The following is an 18,588-nucleotide window of genomic DNA, read 5'->3' as shown; positions in this document are numbered from 1 at the left end:
TATTTGTTTTTGGTAAAACCGATCCAAATTTAAGTACACCATGTCCTATTCATAAGAACGCCAAAAAAAAATATATTTTATGAAAAGAAAGATTTTTCTATGAGGAGAAGAGAATAATAATGTTTTATGCATATTTAGAATATATTAAAAAAAAGTAAACATAGATATACATAAAAATATTCATACGAGTCACTATAAAATACAAAACCATGTATAAAGAAGATCTTACAAATATCTTGTTATTTGTAAACTTACAGTGATTATAAAAATAATTTCTATTAGTAGTGCTTTTGTACGGGTACAAAAATTTGCTACTGTGAAATTGAAATGTAGAATCTGCTGTGCAAATATTTTTTATAGCCACTGTATATGTATAGAGTTATCGAACCCTTTCTTATCATGAACTACCACTAGCCTTTCCACCCCGTTCTACCTTTCCCAATCATTTTTCCGTTTTGCTTAACCATTGGCGACTCGGTTCGCATATTTTCAAGCGTCGATTTTTCACAATATCAGCGCGCACATTAGTTCCGTTAGAAAGTGAATGTCAAAGGTTCGCGTTACGTTTCACGGCAAATGGCGAGATAAGAAACGCCGGCCACGACTCGTTGCACTTCTTTTTTCTTTTTGCTTCTTCCCCTGTTAGCTGTTTGCCTTTACACCGGCTATTTCTACCAAACAGTAATGGCCTTTCAATTTACGAGAGGCAAACACTGTAATTATGGTTGTTTCACTGTAATTGTTCTGATAATCTTTATTTTTAGCAATGTGGAGCCAAGGACAGGGATTTTTAATCGACTTTCTGCAGGAACATTAATTGCTATTATTATATTCGATATTTGTTAAATTCTTCGTTTTTCGATTGTTACCAATAATTGAAATGAAAAATATCTGCGGCACACGTTATTCGAATAATCGAATTTCTCATATGCGAACAGTTTTTATACGAGATATAATTCCTTTTAAATTATTTCGTAGATATTATTATCAAACGGGAACTTTTAAATAAAGATATAATAATTTATTTTATTATCCTTTCGCAATTTTGCTTACAACGTGTCGCTCATAATTTTTCATTGAGCGATAATTAATGTTCTAATAATCAAGATTTCACTGTATGACATTTATGCGTGCAAATGTGACAAATGTATTCATGTGTGGACCAACGAACGATTAATAACACGCAGTAATATCGTACAAGTATACCTTGATAAACCGACATATAGGTACTACCATAAAAAAAGAAAACTTCTGCTGAGATGTTATTGATCGTGACATAATAAGAGAGATAAGTTTTCAGTTGAGTTGCTTTTGCGAAATATTATCTCTTTGACAGCTCGGTAGTCATTATGGTGGTTGTATCCAAATAAAACTACTTAAGTATCAAAAACATTTCTTGTTCTCCTTCTTCTTGATTGCATATTTATATTCATTGATATTACTGAGTCTTTGTAATTAACAAGTAACTTCTTGCTAACTGCTATAACACACAGAATAAACAGGAAAATTTTATGAAAATAAAATTCAGAGAATGAACTTTTATTAAATTTTTTATTCTAATTTCCATTTGTATTTAATTCAACAAACTTTATTCCACCTCAATATGATTAGAAAATATTTCTTCTATGTACATTTTATAGGAATTAACGCAATACTTCGTGTTCCTTTAATGGTAAGGAAAACGTTGTGAAAACTAGATGAGACTTCTTAGAAACAGAAACATTTTAGTAAAACTTCCTCTCATACGTTCTGCGAACACCTAGACATTAATAAATGATAAAAATTAGTTCAAAGATCCAAGCATGGTATTATTGTCACTGACCCAAAGAAGATCTATGAGATCATGTAACTTCTTAAGGAGAAATTAAAATAATAATGCATGTAAGTGCAAGAAATGAATATATCCAATACAATGAAAGGATTCGATTCACAGTGTGTATGTAACTGATATAAATCTATAAAACGTATTGTTCAAATTTTCCTTACACGTTCAGGTTCAGATGAAACATTTGTAAAACGTAACCATTTGCCATTTCTTAGCAATTCCGACTAATTGCAATTTTTTCAAAATATTGTTTACTACTGTCTAGTAAACTAATGCTTATAACGTCTCAAAAAAAACATTTGGTGTAATTTTAAAAAAGTTATTTTGTTTTAGAGAGTGTACGAATACTTTTGCCTCTCACCGTATATCGATAATATATTAATAATATTCTTATCAGTAAGAAAATAAATTATCACATATACAATAAACAATCGAAAAATAATACTCAGATAATAATTTTAAAAATACGTAATAGTTATTTAAAAGATCAAAAAATTTAACAAGTCTCATTTTTATTATGAATCCTTCAATTATTTTAACGCTTATAATCTTTTCCATTGTGCTCTGTATAAAATTTATATCCCGTTCTATTTAAAAAATTTGATTCTTCGCGTTTTTTTTTTTTTTTTTTTTTTTTGCAATTATACACGTTGTTCGTCATTTCAAGTCCTTCAGAATCTTAAGAGCTCGTTAAGATTCCAACAAGGGTGAACCAGAATCGATCTCTTTGTTTTTCTCGAAGGTGCACTTTCACAATTCGTAAGCTGGAGAAGCTCGTTCGTTTAAGGAGCAGGGAGGAAGTAACAGTAAACGTATAAAGATCATTGATATTCCTTTAATTGGGTGGAACGCGTTGTTTTCGTCGTTCGGATTCTTTTCATCTGGCTTGAAAGTATACCGTTGCCTGTTCGTAAGAGAAGTGTGTCAGAATGTCTTTTTCTTTTTATCTGTTAGTAAATCGAAAGGTTTGATCAAAGTGCATTACAATTTCGGTTCCAATTTCACGCCGCCAGAGGCTCGGATATATTTATTCATACAGATTTCGTAAGTGTAGTGTACATTTGCATATAGGGTTACAGATGTGGAGAATGGTTACTGAATACAATATCGTTTAGAAACAATGTCTTGGATTTAGCGAAGTTCTGATATACTCGTATACCATAATATACGAAGACTTTAATAGAATTTTAATTTTAATTAAATCAGATTTTAATTAAAATTTGGGAAGTTTAACCGAAGCACTTAAAGAAACGTTAATAACTTTAAAGGTTCTAATCTTTAATGTCTAAAGATTTTAATCTTGAACGTTTGAAGATTTTGATATCTAATCTTATAACTTATCTATCAACTGAATCGTGGACTACGGACATATTCTCGATTAATTAAATATCTGACATTGATTTAATTTGTATTTTTTTTCTTTTTTTAAATACATTATTCCATTAATCCGTGATATACGAGTCTCCGAGAAACCAAACTAACCAATTCCACTTTTTGTTAATTAATTAATTGGTAACGTCGTTGCATCGCTATTTGCATCACTCGATTAACGTTCGATTCCCAAACAGCAAATGACGCAACTCCCACAAATTCATCGACGTCGCAAGGAAATGGTCGAAATAAATAGTAGTAAATTCTAAAGTAGCTTTAAAGAACAATGTTTGTAACATCATCGCTTTACCGTATTTTTCTATTTGTGTTGATCAACGTGGCTTTCGAACGTGATTGTTTAAACAGATAATTTATACATTCAAACAAACAGATTCATCCGGCAAGAGTGCATTTAATTAGACACTAGCTATAATTTCGTTCCAATAATTGCAGTTCGAACGAATACAGTTCCACTGTACGGCAATGAAAGCGTTAACTAACACAACGAAATCGCCTTGCACTATTCAAATGGCGAAAAAACGGCACATCGCGAGATCGGAACACCCGTTACGTACCGACACGCATGCCGTTGCACTCCGCGCGGCAAGGACGCAATCTGGAACAGCGGCAAACGGACTTCACCGCTTGAGAGATCGCTGATTGTGACTGGTTGCTGGCCACATCTTACACGTCCGGATTCTACAGAGAATAAATGCATAAACGACATCACGAGAAAGTCCACTATGTTTCTCTGTTCTGTTTTTCTATTCTAATGCTTCTAATGCGTTACATCAACTGTTTCTTTTTCATTTTCTCTCTTGGTAACTTCGATTAATATCCTGTTTAATATCCGGTGTCCTTCCACGCGAGCATCTCGTTATAGAGTGAAAAATATCGGTCGTTTGTACGTGAACGAAGAATCGATCTTCATGGTGAATTACGGTGACTCGCGAATACTATGCAAACGCACGGGATAGGCGTAAATCATTCCTTAAGGACGATCCATGAATATTGCACACGAATAGATTTTACGGCGCATGCAGTGGCTACAGAAAATATCGTAGCATATTAGTTTGTTGACTTCGATATATTAAATCTCGTATCATTTTAATAGAGCTTTTATATGAGTGCAAAAGTTTGATACTACAAAGATGAAATGTTCTAAAGAAACATTTGAAGCCACTGTAAATTCAACGATATAATCGTATAGATTTTAATTATGGTATGTAACGCTTTGTTAAATTTGTCGATTTTAACTGTATTTTAGAGTTGAGTTGGATTTACGTGTAGCATGTCTAAATACAATCGAGCTTCGTGAATTTTTCCTCAGACAACTACCGACAATGTAGGATCAGACTCTTTTGAGATGTAAAGGCACATTCATTTTTACTTTTTATTTTATACAGAAGACATTCGTGAAAAGGCTTTACATTGCGTAATAACGTCTGCACAAAAAATACGTTTCTGTTTATTTTCTTAAATAGTAATATAAAGCAATTTAGAATGTTATAAAGAAATAGTACGTATATGTTTATACGTAACCATTGTATGGCGAAACCTCGTTGATGATTGGAATAGGAGCTCGAGAATTTTAGAAGTTGAATTCTGCGCGATTAAAGACGTCCGATACAGTGTCATCGCAGTTGGAAGTTCTAACAGAAGATTATGAAAAGTTAATTTTAGTAACAAATGAAGTAAGAAGGAAGATTAAAAGTTCGTTACGTTCGTTAATGTCTTTTTTTCTTATAAAAAGGTTCAATTTAAGCCGTAGAAATTTAAACCGTGTATCAAACCTCCCACTCACACTCCACAATGAATTAATCTTACTTTAGCAACTTTTTAATTTATTATACATCAAGATATTTTCTATTTCGAAATTTTTCATTTGTAAAACTACACAAAAGGAATTTTTTGTTAATTCTTTTGTCAAATCTTTTTGTGTTTCATCCAAGGTGTATTGTTACATTTTTTGCGAAACGTTCATCCCGCGCATAGTACTCGGTAAGTTTCTCGCCATTTTCATAATTTTTTATAAACAGATCATATTACATGCTCTGCCTATGAATTTTCATTCTTCTCTCCCTCGCGTTTCCCACGATCTTATTTTTCCCGATGATTGTAACGAGCGTAGAATTGCGAGATTCGTTGTGATTTATAAGCTCCTCCAGCGTACAGTTAGTATGAATCATGTTTCGATGGTCCATAGCACCATCCGGCATCTCGAGTAATTCAATCTCAGCATTCCATCGTGATCATTCACAATTTTTTATTTTAAAAATTCAGGAACTCATTCCTCGATGAATATTATCATTAAGACGATTTTCTAAGAGTCATCGTTTAAAAACTTTGAATTTGTAAACATAAGAATTTTAAATACAGATGTATATGGGGAAATATTGGAAATGTAAATGTTTGTTATAAATTTTTATTAAAAATGTGGTTCTTATACAAATTTGAAATTATATACATATATGTATACATAATAAGCTGCAGAAAAAAATGATATCTTTGTTTCTCAAATATCTTCTCTCAAATTAGGTAGCGTTAAAAATATTTATTCGCAAAAAAATCCCTTAAATTTTTATACAATTTTAGAGAACAAATATTTTTTTACTGAGTGTACTCAAATAATTCAATAATCCTTTAGTCGTTAACTTTTAACGTTTTACGTTTAATATCATTTCTTTTGAAATTACCTGCAGATTTTTATATTTATTAAAACTTTTAATACAGATCTTGCATATTATCTGAAACGTTTTTATTCCAATTTATTTAAAAAATTTCATTTTTTACAGTGAATAAATCAAGAATTATGGAAGAAGTGACCTTTAAAATTATAATCATTAGAATTTTTTAATTTTTGCAGCGATAAATATATTTCTTTTAAAAATCAGCTGTTAGATATTAATTTATAATCATTCGTTATTAATAAATTCGATTCGATAGCTTAACAATTCGATTCATTATGTTAAAAGTTACACAGAATTCAAATTATTAAATGTTCTTTCCTTCTAGACACTATCCTTTATTAATTTAACGAGCTACCTTTTAGTCACCTTGTTTTTGCAACTCGTGAGCCTTTTTTGTTATCGTGCGATTGGTATGTAAATAAGTTTACTAGGAAATGTTGAATAATTTCCAAATTTATTATGATTTATTAAAGATCTGGGTGAATATAACTAGATATCCTTAATCGCGTTCCTTCGTTTACCTTGGAACGAAATTTCTGATACCAGTTTTTTCCCAATAAACAGTTTTTTTCAAGGTTACTTTCGGTTTTCAAGTTTGATGGTTTTGATTTTAAATCTGTTACTGGAGATCCGTTGTTCTTTTATGTGTCATAAAAATATCAACAAGTGTGATAGAAAGAAAATATTTTTGAAATGACGATTGGGAATTTATTGTTTATAATTTTTATTTACTGTAATTTATAAATATTTACTCAAGGAAAAACAAATTGTTTGATAATAATCGCACGATGGTTTTATCATTAACTAACAGTAAATATGTTTAAAAAATTAAACAAATTAAAAACATAAATTTTCAATGTTATTTTATAATACATCATCGAGAATATGCAATTGTATTCGATACATTCTGAGCGTGTAAGGAATGTAGATACATACATATACAATTCGAAAAATGTGTTAAGGCTGAGAAGCAATTAGCAAATAGAAAACTAATTGTATACTATATCGAATAAACTAAACCTAACTTTTTACGAACTTTATTATACATTAATTCTGTACAGCTTTATTATTAACATACTTTAAATGTAATTCAACAATGTAGCTTCTATATTATTTCATATCACTGACTATATTTTACAAAAATAATTTTAATAAAATTCCTATACCTTTTCTCGAAAATTTCAAAAGCGCAGCCATATATTAAAATAAAAAATTTATTCTACTAAAGAATTCAAGAAACAAATCGCTCGATGACAAAAATTTCCTGTCCCAATTAACCGTTTAATACAAGCTTCAATCAGCAGAATTAAGGTAGGTTATGCAGATCTAATCTACTCATACTTATCAGATAAACACGAAGCTTAATCAGTGAGTCATCTTATGTACCAACTACCACCCAGCACGTTCTATTAGAGCGCAAAAACTACAAAATTACTTGCGAGAAGAATAGAAACGTATATATGAACATCCTAATAGCTCCTTGACTATTACGATTTATCACTGAAAGTCTACTTCATACTAGCATGAATTTTCGTTCACTATATCTGTATGTATGCCATAACCAACTACACTGTTCTATGTAAATTTGTACTTATTATTGAACGGAAGAAGATAAGTTTGAATAAGTCGATTAACGTGATGCGATATATCTAGGTTTAACACAGTAAAGTCTCAAATATTGAGAGATGTAACAATTATCAGAATCCGATTATATCCGCAATTTTGGCTACGAATCGACTCTATTTCTGACGTACATGTACGAAATAACCACTTGAGGAATAAAATTCAAAGGGAAACTTAACGAATCTTAGGCAATTTTTATTCACATCGATTTCACACACATTAACGATTTCTACGTGAATGATCAACCACATAACGTGCTTCAACGTTGAAACAATGTTAAAACCAATTGAAAAAAACTTAAATTTCCATGAAGAATTAACAAACTGCAGGTGTACAAATTTTTAACGCTACTTTACATCATGAAAAATATATAAATTGGTTCGATGTTTAAATCGATAAATAAGAAAATTGATATATGAAGTTGTGATTAGGGGTGGTTTGCCCCAATTTACCCTCTCTGCGCAACGAATGTACAAGGGTTGAGCAGCCGTGGCCGAGTGGTTAAGGCGTCTGACTCGAAATCAGATTCCCTCTGGGAGCGTAGGTTCGAATCCTACCAGCTGCGAATATTTTTTTTCCACCCTCACACACCCCATTTAACTGGAACCCCTCCAATCGGTTCCTTCTTCGCGTATAATCACCCTTGCCTTCGCAAAACGACCGGGTTTCACGAGAACTCGACGACCGATCGTCTTTCACCATTAACTTCTTCGTCACGCGTATGTACTTTTACGATTCGAGCACGTTCGTTCTATCCACTCGAAAGTAAAGGCAGAAGCGGCGGAATTAGTGAAAGTAGTAAAAACGCCGTGAAGGAACAAGTCCGACGCTTGAAACTGCGTCGAATTGTTCGTAAGTATCAATAGTAACATTATGTTAAATTACGTGTGATTATGGTGGTGCGCGTTTGGATTTAATTATATAGTCGGTTTTTAATGGTAATTATGGTAACGCTATTTTATGGAGGAATGAATGGTAGGTTGTTTGAGGACTTAGTTATTAGTAGACTGGATGCTTATGTAGTTCTGGGAAGTTTCAAGACGCGAAAATGTACAAAATGTACATAATTTTTAAACGTATATACAGTATAACATGTAGAGTATCGAGGTTATGATATTTAGAGGATGAAGTAAATTTCTATCTAGGTCGTGTTTCTTTACTTTTGTTCGTAAAGGTATGAGATTGCGTAGACGTTCAAAGTATATGTTTATTACTGTTAAGCATTGCACGTATTTTATAATTTCATTTTATTATATTTGATTAATTATTGCATGGATTTTAATGAGCATAAATATTAATTTTAAAGCAACGTGATCTATGTTAGCTGTCTAACAAAGTGCTTCAAAATTATTACGTTTACAACAAATTATACGAGTGTTGTTGGTTTAAAATAAAAAATTAGTATAGCTTTTCTTATTCCAATTATAGTTCTGATTTAATGAGACCATATTTCTACCGCACCTTTAATTTTACGACTACATCCGTGTACATTATAAAGTAGTAAAATGTTTATTATAGTCAATAAAAATCGATCGTATAAAAGTGTTCCAAAGAAAAAATTCTTATAGACTTCGTTAAAAAATATGAAATTTATTGGCGCATTTTTATTCAATTCAAGTTTTTATTCAATTTATTAGAATCGTTAATATCTACATAAATCAATAACAATAAATGCAATTAAAGTGCAAGAAAGAATTCTAATTAAAAAGTACATATATTAATCATCATTTGGATCCATATTATATCCTTCGTAATTCTTCCACATAATTAATGGAGAGGGTAGGCAAATTCCAATTAAATTGCATCGTTACAAGTATGAAAGAAAGCATAAGAATGTCATGTATACCGTTCTTTTGAAAGCATGTTCTCATTCCGGCACATATTTTACGTCACACGCACGTGTGTTGTAAAATTATGCTTAATATGCTTAATAATTAAAAATTGGTAATTCGACAAAGAACGTGAAAAGTCGGCCCACGGAATGTAGTTATTTCTACAATAGAAGAAGGAAATGCCGGACTGGCAATTTGTTTCATCACTTTCTCTTTAATTTGTTTTGCAATCGTCGACGTATTTAAACAGCTTCCTACATTCCGACCCGCTTAAATACCCACTCATCGAACCATTATTAATCCCTAGAGTGTTCAATAATATTGAAAAGAGTCTTCGTAAAATATTTATTTCCCTTCCTGATAAATTAGTTGAATAGTTTTGATTTCAGAGTGAAGGAAATTAAGTTTAGAATTATCTACATAATATTTAATCAGAGTACTAGAATAATGTAAAAATTGGTAAGAACGTATTTTAAATGATAAATTGAAAGTTGAGTATTGATTTTAAAGTAACAATTATAAATTAAGTGGTACAGATATATACGTGTATTGCAGAGAAAAAAACAGAAAGAAGGTATAAAATAAATAGGATACGAACAAACATTATTTTTTATTAACTTTATTTGTGTTTATAAACACAATTTATTATTAACATATTCTTTGGAATAGACGACTATCACTGACCTGATAAAAAGTCAGATACATAAATATTCCTATTATATATTTTTTGAATAAAAAATAAAAAATTTTAACAAAAAATCAATATCTAATATACATATACCTGAAAATATTATTTAAATTCCAAAGCAAGCAATATATAATCAAAATTACAGGATCTTGTCTCTTCTAATTACTTCATCATTTCCATCGTTTTCCAAATATGAACAGCGATCTAATCATCTCCCATAACAGTCACAAGTTACATAGAAATTCAATCCCGCACGATTATTTAAGTTAATGTTATTGATAAAATTGTACAAGTCACGAGTCGTAAATTGCTACTAATTTTCTTGCATAAGAACAGCAAAGTAGGCAATGAATCAGTCAAAAAGTTTGCAAACAAATTTTACAAACTACAAACGTACAAACCACCTAATTATTCTATTCAACGTAACATCTTAAAGGTATAAAAGAGAAATCTATGAATAACCTGCTTGTCAATTCAGTAACTTGTATAAGAGCAGCAAGTTCGATGATGAAACAAATAAAGTTCTACAAGTAAATGTTACAAACTACAAGTCAGATAATTATTGCGAAATCATAAAAAAAAGAAAGAAAATAGGTGTACAACCAATGATTTGTAATGCGCCAGTTCACTAACATTATTAGTCGGTATATTATTATACCATACCGATGTTAACCAAAATGAGTGCCTGTGAATCGATCATCGATCTCATGACGAAAAAACGTGTTTCCTTCTGACCAGAAAAGGGTGGCCCGGCTAGGAAAAGTAGATCAATTAACAACAAGCAATTTCATTCATTACGTGGTTGGATACGGAATGCGACTGGAACTATTAAAGCTGCGAGAGTTAGCCGCGACGTTTTGCTTTTGCCAGACGACCGGCCATTTAACGGTCCGCTATAATTGAGCACGATGAAAAATCCCGCTCGAATTACCGGCCGGATCTTCTTTATTCATTGATTATTCGCTTCTTGCTGCGTTTCTTTCCACGAACTCACCTGAATTCCTAGATAATTCGCCGGCCGTCGCGATTGGCAAACCGCGATCGTGGTTTCGACGTGTATCGTAGGCGCGTAAATGTCATAATCGCGGCTATCGCGGAAACGACGTTTAAACGCTGCTACGTTAATCGTTGCTGAGCTATCAAAGCGAGGTTTTTTACCTACGAGGAAATACCTGTTGGCATTTCACGTAGAAACGATGGCTATCTTTGCTCATTTATGTTTTTTAAAAAAATTACGTTTCGCGTGTTTTGCAAACACTTGGGCGGAGAATCAATTCAAGAGACGCGAATATGGTAGTGGTCACGTCATAGATTCAAGGAAAGTGTAGGAGTTCGTACGATTTCTTAAAGAGGAGCTGACAACAAGGTAACAAATAACGTAACCCTAAAAAGCGAGGATGTTCAATAGAAGTTAATTCTTTCATCATTTCGAGCTTTCACCATTTATCACTTGAACGCTATGGATCTGCAAACATGTATGTGTATCAATAATATTTTAATATTCGATATGATAAGAATGAATTTGTTAATAAATTAATAAAATAGATAATATTCGGATTATTAGGATATATTTTTATCTAAAATCTTTCACCGACTATTAGAATGCGAAAAATTTGAAAAAATTCGTTTCCATTTTAGCAAGGCTTTTAGTGTCAAGAAAATATTCCTTGGCATTTGACGTGGAAAATGATGGTTATCTTTATCAGTTTATTTACACATTCCTCGGTTTCATGGAGCAAAGTGTAAATATTCTTTACTGGTTTTAAATGCTTGAGGTTAATTATCTGTGTATTGTATAGTGTTAGAAAAGACGTAAATGTGATTGATTCTTCAGAGTTCGTTAGAGTCATAAAATGGAAACGACAAGGATAATATCTCGTACCGTTTTATGAGCGTTATTCTCCTTGATGGATTCTCAAGATGAGTTACCGTAATGTATCAAATACATATAATATAACACATTAAAATTGATGTTTTCGAGTTGCGTCAGTCTTGAGGCAAAGCTGTGATAATAATGCCTATTTTTCTGTTAATTTTTCTATTGATAGTTTTTTTCTTTTTTTATGAACTGCAGTAAAATGGTTATGTAATTTATGTCTTTATATGTCTGAGCAATGTACCGTCATAAATTGACGGATTTAAAAATAAAGAGCTAAAGTTTATGCGTGTGATTCACGCGCCGATTCACGTTTATATTGCTAAAAACCTATTTGAATATGAAAGTCGAGAAAAGGACTGGTTACGGCGCGTCGAAACTGTTAATGGTTTTTATTAAAAATTCGTATGTTTCCAAATATAGATTTAATACTTTTTATTGATCATATGTAACACCGTGGGCAAAGTTTTATAACGATTATCTTAGCTCTCAAAGATCGCTCTTTGTGCATTTTTTGTTATAAAATTGTATAGATTCCTCTAGCTAATCAAGTCTTATCGTATACAGCATATATGGTAATTTTTATTATGCTCATTTTTTTCTCCGTTACTTAGATTATGCTCTGAATATTCCATCTACCATTAATTCGAACGCTTCCTTGCTACATCTACTTTCTTTTACAAATTCCAAACATACGTATGTATGTAACATAATAATAAGCACAGGAGGTGGCAAATTGTATCTCATTGCATGGTACTTCGTAACCTTCTAATTACATATCGTGTAAAGCAATTTATGAATTATCATTTAATGTTATTACCAAAGATTCTTAGCATACATTTATTACATTGCATATTCATTAAGGATCATGCGCCTTTCAAACTCTCTATCAGTAGCGTACATAAATAGATACGCGTACGACATACTTTTTCGGTAATGCTTATAATGCACATTAATTACAATTCGCACACTGTACATTATACACACGTAATTATAAATTATAATATATATACGTACTATGCAAAGTTGTTAATTATATATTATACAGGCTTATGTGTATATTACGTAATATATATTTAAATACTACGCAATATAATTTACAATTTCAGATTTTGTAATATAATTTTGCAACAGATTCTTCTTAATGATAAATTTTCATCACGATATTACGTAAATATAAACTAATAAAAAATGATAATTGAAGAGTTGGAATGTTGAGGACGATGTAAATACCAAAAACATAAATCTCCGACTTTCTTTGCGAGAAAGGATGTAAATTCCACGCTGAATATGGCAACGAAAGTTATAAACGTTAGAATAATTTATTTCAACTATTAAGGCTATCTCAAGATCATAAAGAGATGAAAGTATAATTTTCAAATAAATCAGTTTAACCAACCTGATACATTTTTTATCATATATACTTCTTTTAAATCTGTAAACATAATACATTCTGAAAATCTATGGCGTTCGTCCGATGAACAACGTAAACGACAAAATCAACAGAAATGTGTCTTTTCTTTTTTCTTCTCTTTATCGAAATTCTTCGCTTTTTCCATCCACATCGTTTACTATTTCAATCGCGTTATAACGCAACAGCAAAAATTCACAATTACTTTACGATATCCGTTAAACGCAAGAAAACAATTTTAACGCCATGAGAAAGAGGCCAAGACGTATAACTTGCTAAATTGCCAAGATTCCGAAAACCACAATGTCTTTGGCACCATCAATCTTCATCCCGAATGTCTAGAATCATCGTGAGATTAGAATAAAACCTCACGCTAAATTTCCATACAATTCATCGCGGCGATCTCTAAAAGAGGTTAACGAGCTACAAACTGCCTAAAATTCAGCCAACAATTTTGTTCACGGAGCTCGTTGTCCGTCGACCTCGACCTTATCGTCTAAAAACAGGAAGTTCTAAGAACTAGTCACGATTCCACGCTCCTCATACATATGCTTCTTTATAGCCCACTATATCCGCTTTATAAGAATTTCTGACTATCTCTAACGAGTGTTTTAATTTGTTTTTTAAGGACCTCTGATTATCTTCGAAAGTTTGTTATCCAATGAGTTTGCACCTACTCTTCGTCGGTATCGTTCACGACACGATTACAATGGAAAGGTATTTTCAAGTTCAGAGTTCTCTTGATTCTTTTCTGATCTCTACTAGACTGCACGTTATTATTGAAAATTTATATTTTTATGAACACAACTACATAAATAGAAATTAAAGAGAGATTCGTGTTATCTGTTAGAAATGATAACTGTACTATCACTTTAAAGCGACCGCTGCTCGTTTAAAGGATAAACGAGATAACTGTGGATCATATAATAGGAATTCATTAATTTCTCTCACTGCCTATTATTTTCCACGCTCGCATAATAGGTAATCACATTCGAATTACTAGTTTTAACCAACAAAGATTCACTGGATCGCATATTAATTAACATTTTATCGAATTAAATGAAGATCAGATAAATAAAGTTCCAGTGTAAAATAAAGCGAAAGCTAGAATTTTCCAGTAAATATAACGCGTCCTTATACCAGTAGATAGTAGCGTAAATTATAATTAATTCTCCAATTGGCATTCTCTGTCATTAACACGTCCACTGCCACGAAAAAAAATGCGAACAAATAAAAATCTATCTAAATAGAAATCTATATTAATTTTCACAAAAATACCTATATGTTTTCAGTAACCATAAAAAAGGAGAAAAATATGAGAATCGTTACTTAATTCGATTTAATAGTTTTGATGTTCTGAAGAAATTAGTAGCGTGAATTCTCAATGACCAACGTGACAGTCAACGGTAGTTACATAACATAACAACCACGAGCCGTGACAGTCAGTCGTCTTCCATACACGAATATTTATAATACCAATCGACATCGTATGGATCGATATCGTCGATCGGTCGAAGGTCGAGTACACGACTTAATCTGAAGAGAGCCGTTGATCGACTCGGTATCGGTCGGTGTGCTCGTCGGTTGCTGGTTAACTGTAAAATGGCGAGTTCCGCTATTCCGTTGGTCGGAAAAAGGACGACGAGGCGTCTCGAGAGGTGTGTGGGGCACCAAGGTGATCGTACGGCCTTGTGTCACGTGTTCGTCCATTAACGTCGCCTCGTATGTAGGCTATGAGCAAGAGACCGAGAGTTCACGCGTGTGCATCTCTGCCGCGTGGAAACCCGAGTGCTAGAGAAGTCGTGCGTTTCTTCTTTTCGTCTGATTCCTTCGTGTCTCGTTTCGATCATATCCTTGGTGGAACACGACCACGCTCTGATGCGCTTTCACCGAGCCGTGTCGCGGTTTGCGATTATTATCATCCGGCTGTATTCGTGCCCCTGCTGAATCATCTCGCTACTTTCTGGGTCAATAGTCTCTCCACGTGACCACCTGAAGCGTCTTGGAATTTCGTTGGTTGGCAGATCTAGACTTCCGTTAGTGATCGTTGATTGATCATTCAGTGGAAAGTCGTGAAGTTCGGTTGATGTTTCTTTGAATGTAAGGTCGCGGATATTTATGGAAATAAATGTCTGTACGAACGCAATTAGAGAAATAAAACTTAAAAAGAGATTTATTTCTTTGAAATATTACAGTAAATTATCTCTATCTTGGATATTCTAAGAAACTGGTGATTAACCTGCCGATATTTATGAAAAGTAAGGAATTATCTTTGACATAGTATTATAAATATTATAGATATAGAACGATAGATCTGAAACAGCAAATGTGCATCCTACGTGTTTCTAGATCTCCAAGTATTTAAATATATAAAATTCGTAGTCCAATAATTAGGTTGTAAGATATTCAAAATTCGATATTTGTTAGAATGTTTAATAGATGGAACGAATCTCTGTCTAGATCACAGCTTATTCGTTATGTTCGTTCAAATATAAATTTGGATAAGTCTACTGATTATAATGTTCCAGATGGAAATTTCGTGGATATTTGAAATAAAAAGAATCGTGCAGATTGTGTAGTTTAGTTTCTGGTTTGAACAAAATTCTGTGTTTGCAACATTTGTCTTAACTTATTGTGGGAAATCTCAAACAGTCAAATTTCGCTTTCATGACTTAATTATGGCATAGTTTTCTATCGATGTACGAGTATATATGTGAGAAAGTACCAGGTAACGAGATACGCGAGCATAATCGTTTCTAAAGTTCCAAAATAAGCAGAGCAATTAATAATCATAGTTTATCCGGTGAATAATAGTTCGTAGCAAACATCATTTTAAAATATCAAGAAAATTATATCTTTGACATCTTTAATAATGCTAGTGACTTATAAAATGTTTGTAAATCGTTCCGTTTCATAAGAACAATAAAAATTGTTAAATAAATGTATTGTTCGTAGGAAACAATCAATTCCGTGGGCGTAAAAATTGACTAATGACAAGTACATCCATCATGCGAGGCGGAAAGTTCAACAAATCATATTTTACAGTTTCTGAATGATTGCAATTGCTAGAGTTTGGAGGAGAGTAATAGATCGTGCCTGTTACGAAGGCGTTTTCGAGTGATCAGATATCTTGTCTTTCACGCTTAAAAGGTTAACTGATTAATTGTTTAATAATTAACTATAGACTCGCGATTCGTATACTTAATTAGTATAGTCAAACGCCAAACGTTAATATACTAGCAACCGTTAATTATTTGAATCATTAATAAGTAGTAAAAAGTTCTACTAATTAGTTCTGTCTACGTAAGTGAGCTTTATTGTGATTTTCATGGGATTGGCGCTGCGCTTTAAGAGAATCTTAATTTTGGTGCTAATTTTATTTACCACGAAAGTGTTTCAAATTTCTATTGGCGAAATTTAGTTCGAAAGATAATTCCAATTTCGTGGAAATTATAACCACAAAGAAATTGTAATTATATGAAGTATCTGTTCAATTGCAGGAGAATTTCAATTGTATGGAATTTAATTCGAAGGAGCATTTAATTTCATAAAACTCCGATTCTACGGGATATCGATGTAATTCTAGAACATTAAATTTCGCGAAACCTTTGGAGCAATTTCATTTGATGAAATTTCCAATCCTGATAGAATTTAACGAATTTCTACGAAATATTCATGTGACTACGAGGAAAATTTCATTTGGCGGAATCCTAAGGTAATTCTAATCTTAGAAGAACGTTAGTTAGTCCCAAAATAATCCTGCAACATTTGTTCATTATTAAGCGCTCTAGTTTTATAAAATCTTCAATTCTTAATTCTAGAAGGGCTATAATCCTATAGCCTTCCTATTTTCAAAAAAATCTATATTATAATAATTCTAAGATAACCGAAAACAATAAAAATCTTTGCTTTAAATCAAATCCAATCTTAAAACATTTTCGGTCGTTAAAAACTTCTTAAGCCCCTGACAGAAGTAGTATTATACATAGTATTTGGAGTAATATTCCCAAGGTTTAGAAGGAGAGAAATTTTAGCTATCACTCATTCTAATTATTCATTTAAAGATCCTAAATCTTATATAAATTAATAAATAATAAATTAAATTAGAGATATAAACTATTCAGCTTAAACTAAGAATATCCCATTTTAGTCTACATTTTTAGTAGCTGCTCTTTTTGAATTTCCCTAGTTTAAAGTTTCTAACGATATTCGCCGAATATTGCTGCAAATATTATAGTCATCTATAATATCTATTATAGTGCAACATTATTGTATAGCGCAACTCTAACTAAATCTAATACCTACACTACAGCTTTAATAGAACTCTAAAATTGACCTAAACAAACACAAATAATAGAACTTCGTTTGCGTAAACTTCACCTAATTGAACGAAATTCTAGTTGCTGGCCAAATAATCGAGTTACTGGTTGCATTCGCTTATCTGGACGTGAACTATTATACGAAGATCATGGGAGAACATAATAACATCGTAATAACAACGATAAATACATCTTTGTTCATTTTCTGACTTTAATATCATTTTATGACCAAAAAGTAATACTTTATTACGACATGGTTGAAAATAAGAACAAGCTGTTAAGTCCAAAGTTAGAAGTCTTATAAAAATAGCTCTCTAAACTTTTCAAAATTTTCAACTTTCGCAAGAATTAAATCCTATATTACTCGGTATCCCGAGTTTCAAGCACGTTTTCAATAGTACGTTGCACTTTGCAGCGACGACGAAGTCAGCTCTTTAAGTTGATGAGGTTTTGCGAAAACCGAACACGCAATCATTAAGACAAGCAATAATACTTGAGTGTCTTCGATATTTTCATATTTCGGTGAGTAAAGTAAATAAAAAGACATTTTTGGTAACATGTACAACAACGTGTGAAAAATGAAAAATACGACTTATTATATCTTCTCCTGTAGTTTTCATATTAACTTCAATTACATGAATTGTTTGTGCCATAGCAAATTTGTTGTAAACGGAGTTCTACTGCAACGCATAAATTTCGGAAATATATCATCCCGATGTGTTGACAGCAATATGATTATTTGTATCGATCTCCGATGCACCATCGACCTATGTAGCTCCTATAGAAATGTTGGAGCATACTTGCGATGACCTCGCGAGTCGGACGAGGTCATCGTCGATGATCAATCGGGGTTGGCACAGGCTAAATGCAGACAATGGCCTCACGAAAGGTTTCTCTGCTAGGCGAACTCTTTAAAAGTCGATATTAGAGAATGCCTCGCGAGCTAGTGTCTT

At 32.2% G+C, this 18,588-nt stretch overlaps 1 protein-coding gene and 1 non-coding gene across 5 annotated transcripts in view; one reads left to right on the top strand and one right to left on the bottom strand.

The window, feature by feature from the left end:
- LOC100646539 (class A basic helix-loop-helix protein 15) overlaps positions 1-18,588 on the bottom strand; it is a 288,728-nt gene that overhangs the window by 166,921 nt on the left and 103,219 nt on the right. The gene's annotated exons all lie outside the window — the stretch shown is intronic.
- On the top strand, positions 7,993-8,074 carry TRNAS-CGA. Its single transcript has one exon. It is a non-coding gene; the product is annotated as a tRNA-Ser (tRNA).

Source organism: Bombus terrestris, chromosome 7 (genome assembly GCF_910591885.1).
Source record: "Bombus terrestris chromosome 7, iyBomTerr1.2, whole genome shotgun sequence".
In the NCBI taxonomy this organism is placed as follows: domain Eukaryota; kingdom Metazoa; phylum Arthropoda; class Insecta; order Hymenoptera; family Apidae; genus Bombus; species Bombus terrestris.
This window is presented reverse-complemented; position numbering and strand designations above follow the sequence as displayed.